The sequence below is a fragment of the Halichoerus grypus genome, chromosome 9 (genome assembly GCF_964656455.1).
Source record: "Halichoerus grypus chromosome 9, mHalGry1.hap1.1, whole genome shotgun sequence".
In the NCBI taxonomy this organism is placed as follows: domain Eukaryota; kingdom Metazoa; phylum Chordata; class Mammalia; order Carnivora; family Phocidae; genus Halichoerus; species Halichoerus grypus.
In genome coordinates, this window is record NC_135720.1 from 95,115,682 (window position 1) to 95,124,858 (window position 9,177).

A 9,177-nucleotide genomic window follows, 5' to 3' on the forward strand; every position below is an offset into this window, starting at 1 on the left:
TTTTTTTAAATCCTGTTCTTTCTTTTTTCAACCAACTTCTTCTCTTATCAATTCCTTTTATAAAATCTTTTCTAATTTTCATCTTTACATTCATATTCCATCCCTTCATCATATTAACCCTTATTTTTGTACATATGTAAGTTTTTCTTTCTTTAAAATTTTGGGAGGCGCTTTCTTCTAACAGACCAAAATACACCCAAAATCTAGTGTGTGGCACTGATCTATGCACCAGCCTGATCATATTTGATCATATTCTGTTTTTTGTTTGTTTGTTTTTATCTTTTTCTTTTTTTTTTTTTTTCTTTTTTCTTTCTTTCCCTTTCTTTTCCCCAGGTTCCAGGTCTCTTCTGATTTCTTTAGTGTATATTTTTCTGGGGACATTGTTACCCTGTTAGCATTTTGTTCTCTCATTCATCTATTCTCCTCTGGACAAAATGACAAGATGGACAAAATCACCTCAACAAAAAGAACAAGTGGCAGTACCGAATGCCAGGGACCTAATCAATAGGGACATTAGTAAGATATCAGAACTAGAGTTCAGAATGGCAATTTTAAAGATACCAGCTGGGCTTAAAAAAAAGCATGGAAGATATTAGAGAAACCCTTTCTGGAGAAATAAAAGAACTAAAATCTAACCAAGTCGAAATCAAAAAGGCTATTAAAGAGGTGCAATCAAACATGGAGGCTCTACCTACTAGGATAAATGAGGCAGAAGAGAGAATTAGTGATATAGAAGACCAAATGATGGAAAATAAAGAAGCTGAGAAAAAGAGAGATAAACAACTACTGGATCACGAGGGCAGAATTCGAGAGATAAGTGATACCATAAGATGAAACAATATTAGAATAATTGGAATCCCAGATGAAGAAGAAAGAGAGAGAGGGGCAGAAGGTATATTGGAGCAAATTATAAGAGAGAACTTCCCTAATTTGGGGTAGGAAACAGGCATCAAAATCCAGGAGGCACAGAGAACCCCCCTCAAAATCAATAAAAATAGGTCAACACCCCAACATCTAATAGAAAAACTTACGAGTCTCAGAGAAAGCAGCTCGGGAGAAGAGATCTGTAACCTATAATGGTAGAAACATTAGATTGGCAACAGACCTATCCACAGAGACCTGGCAGGCCAGAAAGGACTGGCATGATATATTCAGAGCACTAAATGAGAAAAATATGAAGCCAAGAATACAATATCCAGCTAGCATGTAATTGAAAATAGAAGGAGAGATAAAAAGCTTCCAGGACAAACAAAAACTAAAGGAATTGGCAAACAAGAAACCAGCCCTACAAGAAATACTGAAAGGGGTCCTCTAAGCAAAGAGAGAGCCTAAAAGTAACATAGACCAGAAAGGAACAGAGACAATATACAGTAACAGTCACCTTACAGGCAATACAGTGGCACTAAATTCATATCTTTCAATAGTTACCCTGAATGTAAATGTGCTAAGTGCCCCAATCAAAAGACATAGGTTATCAGATTGGATAAAAAAACAAAACCCATCAATATGCTGTCTGTAAGAGACTCATTTTAGACCCAAAGACACCCACAAATTGAAAGTGGGGAGGGGGACAATTTACCATGCTAATGGACACCGAAAGAAAGCTGGGGTGGCAATCCTTATATCAGACAAATTAGATTTTAAACCAAAGACTAGAATAAGAGATGAGGAAGGACACTATATCCTACTTAAAGGGTCTATCCAACAAGAAGATCTAACAATTGTAAATATCGGGGCGCCTGGGTGGCTCAGTTGGTTAAGCGACTGCCTTCGGCTCAGGTCATGATCCCAGGGTCCTGGGATCGAGCCCCGCATCGGGCTCCCTGCTCGGCGGGAAGCCTGCTTCTCCCTCTCCCACTCCCCCTGCTTGTGTTCCCTCTCTCGCTGTCTCTCTCTGTGTCAAATAAATAAATAAAATCTTTAAAAAAAAAAAAAATTGTAAATATCTATGCCCCTAACATGGAAGCAGCCAATTACATAAGGCAATTAATAACAAAAGCAAAGAAACACATCGACAACAATACAATAATAGTGGGAGACTTTAACACCCTCCTTACTGAAATGGACAGATCATCTAAGCAAAAGATTAAGAAGGAAATAAAGACTTTAAATGACACACTGGACCAAATGGACTTCACAGATATATTTAGAACATTCCATCCCAAAGCAAGAGAATACACATTCTTCTCTAGTGCCCATGGAACATTCTCCAGAATAGATCACATCCTAGGTCACAAATCAGGTCTCAACCGGTACCAAAAGACTGGAATCATTCCCTGCATATTTTCAGACCACAATGCTTTGAAACTAGAACTCAATCACAAGAGGAAAGTCGGAAAGAACTCAAATACATGGAGCCTAAGAGCATCCTCTAAAGAATGAATGGGTCAATCAGGAAATTAAAGAATAATTAAAAAAATTCATGGAAACAAATGAAAATGCAAACACAACTGTTCAAAATCTTTGGGATGCAGCAAAGGCAGTCCTAAGAGGAAAGTATATAGCAATACAAGCCTTTCTCAAGAAACAAGAAAGATCTCAAATACACAACCTAACCCTACACCTAAAGGAGCTGGAGAAAGAACAGCAAATAAAGCCTAAACCCAGCAGGAAAAGAGAAATAATAAAGATCAGAGCAGAAATCAATGAAATAGAAACCAAAAGAACAGTAGAACAGATCAATGAAACTAGGAGCTGGTTCTTTGAAAGAATTACCAAGATTGATAAACCCCTGGCCAGACTTATCAAAAAGAAAAGAGAAAGGACCCAAATCAACAAAATCATGAATGAAAGAGGAGAGATCACAAACCAACACCAAAGAAATACAAACAATTCTAAGAACATATTATGAGCAACTCTATGCCAGCAAATTAGATAACCTGGAAGAAATGGATGCATTCCTAGAGATGTATCAACTACCAAAACTGAACCAGGAAGAAACAGAAAACCTGAACAGACCTATAACCACTAAGGAAATTGAAGCAGTCATCAAAAATCTCCCAACAAACAAAAGCCCAGGCCAGATGGCTTCCCAGGGGAATTCTACCGAACATTTAAAGAAGAATTAATAACTACTCTTCTGAAACTGTTCCAAAAAATAGAAATGGAAGGAAAACTTCCAAACTTATTTTATGAGGCCACCATTACCTTGATCCCCAAACCAGACAAAGACCCCATCAAAAAGGAGAATTACAGACCAATATCCCTGATGAACATGGATGCAAAAATTCTCACCAAAATACTAGCCAAGAGGATCCAACAGTATATTAAAATGATTATTCACCACGACCAAGTGGGATTTATCCCTGGGCTGCAAGGTTGGTTCAACATCTGCAAATCAATCAATGTGATACAATACATTAATAAAAGAAAGATCAAGAATCATGTGATCCTCTCAATAGATGCAGAAAAAGCATTTGACAAAGTACAGCATCCCTTTCTTGATCAAAACTCTTCAGAGTATAGGGATAGAGGGTACATACCTCAATATCATAAAAGCCATCTATGAAAAACCCACAGCGAATATCATTCTCAATGGGGAAAAACTGAGAGCTGTCCCCCTAAGGTCAGGAACACGGCAGGGATGTCCACTATCACCACTGCTATTCAACATAGTATTAGAAGTCCTAGCCTCAGCAATCAGACAACAAAAAGAAATAAAAGGCATCCTAATCAGCAAAGAAGTCAAACTCTCACTCTTTGCAGATGATATGATACTTTATGTGGAAAACCCAAAAGACTCCACCCCAAAACTGCTAGAACTCATACAAGAATTCAGTAAAGTGGCAGCATATAAAATCAATACACAGAAATCAGTGGCATTCCTATACACCAACAACAAGACAGAAGAAAGAGAAATTAAGAAGTCGATCCCATTTACAACTGCACCCAAAACCATAAGATACCTAGGAATAAATCTAACCAAAGAGGCAAAGAATCTGTACTCAGAAAACTATAAAATACTCACGAAAGAAATTGAGGAAGACACAAAGAAATGGAAAAACATTCCATGCTCATGGATTGGAAGAACAAATATTGAGAAGATGTCCATGCTACCTAGAGCAATCTACACATTCAATGCAATCCCTATCAAAATACCGTCAACTTTTTTCAAAGAAATGGAACAAATAATCCTAAAATTTGTATGGAACCAGAAAAGACCCTGAATAGCCAGAGGAATGTTGAAAAAGAAAAGCAAAGCTAGTGGCATAACAATTCCAGACTTCAAGCTCTAGTATAAAGCTGTAATCATCAAGACAGTATGCACAAAAACAGACACATAGATCAATGGAACAGACTAGAGAGCCCAGAAATGGACCCTCAACTCTATGGTCAACTCATCTTTGACAAAGCAGGAAAGAATGTTCAATGGAAAAAAGACAGTCTCTTCAACAAATAGTGTTGGGAAAATTGGACAGCCACATGCAGAAGAATGAAACTGGACCATTTCCTTACACCACACACAAAAATAGACTCCAAATGGTTGAAAGACCTAAATGTGAGACAGGAGTCCATCAAAATCCTAAAGGAGAACACAGGCAGCAACCTCTTTGACCTCAGCCGCAGGAACTTCTTCCTAGAAGCATCGCCAAAGGCAAGGGAAGCAAGGACAAAAATGAACTATTGGGACTTCATCAAGATAAAAATCTTTTGCACAGCAAAAGAAACAGTCAACAAAACCAAAAGACAACCGACAGAATGGGAGAAGATATTTGCAAATGACATATCAGATAAAGGGCTAGTATCCAAAATGTATAAAGAACTTCTTAAACTCGACACCAAAGAACAAATGATCCAATCAAGAAATGGGCAGAAGACATGAACAGACATTTTTCCAAAGAAGACATCCAAATGGCCAACGGACACATGAAAAAGTGCTCAACATCGCTCGGCATCAGGGAAATCCAAATCAAAACCTCAATGAGATACCATTTCATTTTGTGAATGTATTCACTCAGCAGGGAGCCTGACATGGGGGCTCCATCCCAGGACTCTGGGATCATGACCTGAGCGAAAGGCAGACACTTAACTGACTGAGCCACCCACATGCCCCTAGAGGAAAGTTTTTAAATATGTTATGTATTTCAGAGAAATAATGTAACCATTTCCTCTTTATTGCACAAGAAGGCATACTCCTAATGATTACCCAGTGACTTGCAGTAACTATATATATTATCAAGAGATTAGCTAAGAGTCAATTTATGGTCAAATATTTTATTGTGTACATAAAAAGTTTCTTCCTTGCCTAATTGGCTGCATGTGAGATTTAGGTATGATCTAGCTACAAGGAAAAAATGTGGAAATTTTAATATAAATATTTCATTGAAAATGGAGAGTAAAAACCACAAAAAAGCAATTAAAAAAAGTATACAGCAGATGTAAGAAGACAATGCTTTGGGGTTTTTTAAATGCAATAAACTGGGTCCATGAATCTGTTGCTTGTTAAAATGCAACGCATTTTTCAATGCATCCATATCTGCAATTTTTAGAGTATAAAGGCAATGAGTACCTCCTGTTACCTGTCAACATCTGACCAACCTATACCCTGAAACAAGTATCACTGAGAGACACTTAATTTGCCATATAAATAAATGTTATTTTGTTTACTAAGTATAAATTATATATCTAAGTAAACATATTTAAACCTATTATTTATTTAAATAAATTAAATAGGTATCTATTTAATAAAAGCCTTATATTCATTAGATCTATTAGACATTTTTTAAATGTTTTAATAAATATATTTAATTTACATAAATTGTTTAACTTTATTTAAATATAAATATTTCTTTAAATAGTAATTCTAACATTAAGACTGAGTTTTAGATGTCATAGTAAATTTTGGAGGGTGTGGCAAATCTAGGAAATGTAACAAAAGCCAACTCTCCTTTGGTGTTACTCACACTGACACTTAAAGAGTCTGTCAGATTTAATATTTATGAAACACTTAATGTCCTTTTCTATATATCGGTACTAACAAAAAAAAATTCTACAAAATACTTTTGCATCCAGGTCACAAAATGAAATACAATGTTGTTAATTAAGTTTTTATTTCCTGCTGGACAAAAAGGACAGAGCTCATATAGTCAGGTCATCATCCTTGGCTCATTGGTGGGGCCAGAGGGTTAGCTAATCATGTGGATGCCATGTAGCAAATATTTTTCCACCGTAACTCATTATCTCACCTCCACTAAGCTTCCTCTTACTCATGGGGCATAGGGGAAAAATTTGTTAAGGAGCTGTGTAATTGTTTATTCATTCCATCTGCTGTCTGGTCACCTCACTGGCTCATTACAGAAACCCAGAACAAGATAATGAGTTTAGAGCCTACCCTGGGAGCCGAAAGAGGCACACCTCAGGAATAAGTGAAGATGGTGAGGGCAAGAGTGTCTTTCAGATGCATTCTTCTCCAACCACCTTTTTTTACCCTCTCTTGTGCCTCTTGCTCTTCAACTCTGTAACTGACTTGGTTCTTGCTGTTAATACTGGATCAGGTGCCAATTTATTATACTAGATTACAGTCTATATATAGGTTCTCCAATTATACAGAAATAGTTCTGGAAGAATATATTCCTTCCCATACAATTCCACCCATGATGCTGGTTTTTCTAAGTAAAGAAACACTCAGGACTTCCAGCTGGCTTATATTTTATTAAATGAACAGTGGAAGGCAAATATGAATAAATTAAAGAAAACCATGAACATAGCCTGACCTAAAATTTCTGAAATTCAGTAACAGAAGCTTTGTAAAACTTGCTGGTATCAATGGAAGATTGTTATATAACCAGAAGGAGGCTATGCATTCCAAGTACTGCTGTGTCTGCCTAAGGTGAATTAAAATATAACCTTGATACTAAAATTTAAAACTTTATTGTAAAATACACAATATAGAAGAAACAGAAAGCTGCGATACGTGTTCAGTATTGCTAATTGCTTAACACATTTGCACCTTTAATTTACGCAAAAACTTTTTAATGTCCATCGTGAATGTGGCACTTGCCCTTTAATATTCCAAAGGCACTGCTAACATTTTAATAGCTATCAACAGCTGCTACAAATCCATTTATCCCCAGCTCAGAGAACTATTCCCTCAACTTCTTTTTAATTCTGAGACTCCATACTCTAGCATGATCTTCTCGAATGCACTTTATTTGACACATAGTCTGCAAAGGGTATATGATTCAAGCCCTGTGGTAGACAAGCTAACAGCATGAGAAACTAAGTTAATAATATTATTTGTATTATTCAACTTAAGGATGAGTGGAGAATTTTCTCCGAGCTTGTAACACTTTATTTCACAATATAAAAAATGTGATGTGCATTTAATGAGACTGCTTTTCTAAAGTGACTTGCAGTTTTACGCCACTTAGCTGTGATTGGATATCAAGGAATTTTAATAGTTAAATATGTAAACAAAGTCACATAAATAACCAAATCTCATTTTCAGGAAACTTAAATATAGCCACTGTAAATATTAAACTAAAAATAAATGCTTTAGTAATACATTGGCCATCAAAGATGTGTTTGTTCCAAGTTTTTTCTAGAAAGAAGTATTATTTCAATAATGTTGGATTCTTCTTTTAAAATTGACAGTTTCATCAACTGATGCATATGGCATTCTGGCTCATAAGAACACACCAATGTATAAAAACACCATAGTCCTTAAATATCTAAGTTTTTGTGTTTGTTGCCAGCAAGCACCAAGCACCTTCTGATTCTTAGATATTAACAACAGAAATCTTACAGGAAATGACACTAGTAAAAAAAATAGTAATAACAAGTAGCAAAATATATCATTTTCTAGCTCCTACTGCTACCAGTTCATCATTATGTTAGTATATTTCTTAAGCACATCACTAGATTGGAAATTGCTGATGGTCAGGACCCTCCTTTATGTATTTATTTTTTACACCAAAAATAGTTTTAAAAGTTGGCTCCTGTTTATTCCACTAACAGTGCCATGTGTCCAGCTTTTCTCCAATATTCCTGTCTTTCAGCAGGTCTTTCCATTTCCAGGCATTTCTCTCATTTAGTAGGTCTAGGAGATCACAGTGAAAGACAGACTGCTTCCACAAATTAGACGTCTGAAAATTCCATACTTCTAGTTCAGAAGCTTTCATGGCTCCCCTAACACACCTTAAAGGAATTCCTCAGTATGACATATATGACATTTTGTTGGTTGGTGTCACTCTTATTTTTGAGATTCAATTCTAAATATTTCTTAGCCTTTACTTCACCCACACCAAAGTATCCATCATTCCCCAAGAGCTCCTAAAGAAGGTTATAAATATATCAGGCCCTCAAATATTTTCCATGAACAATGCATGTCTCCTGTTATACCTCTATGTGCCTCTTACTTTCCTCTCATAATCATCTTTACCACAGAAACAGATTATGTTGAGGCAGAGTTGGACTTCAATGAAATGACTTTTTTTTTTTTTAAGATTTATTTGAGAAAGAGAGAGAGCACGTGCCCACACATGCATGGGAGGAGGAGCAGAGGGAGAGAATCCTCAAGCAGACTCCCCACTAAGGGTGGAGACTGATGTGGGGCTCAATCCCAGAACCCAGGAGATCATGACCTGAGCCGAAACCAAGAGTCAGACACTTAACTGACTGAGCCACCCAGGTGCCCCAACATGGGTATATTTCACAGCATTAAGATTTAAAATTTGTTTTCATTGTGTACTGAGTCTACTCCACTTTGCTTTTTTCACTAAATTTGATTTTTCTACTTATCATCAATTTAGACCTATACTAAATTTATGCTAAGGTATTAGAATACAGAATGATCAACATTTTTCACCTCTGTTCAAGAACTGGATATATTTCACAATGTTAATATTTACCAAAACTAATTTCTAAAAATAAGTTTGAGTCATTGTATAGTGTTAAGTCTTAGAAATTAGGAGGGAGACATGATGTGTTACCATTTAAAAAATTATAAAATTAATACACATGAAGTCAAAGCTTAATGTCAGGACTTCATTATATTTGAATCTTTATACATTTATTTTATTTTTGTAAAATTGATAAAATAAGAAATGTAGCTTATTTCAAATAATTTGAATATTGGAGTTTAATAAATTAGAATTAGGTATTTTTATGTCTTAGGCTTTCAATAAGCATGTATTCAGTAACTCTGATGTTAAAACACATGAATAAATGTATCTCTGA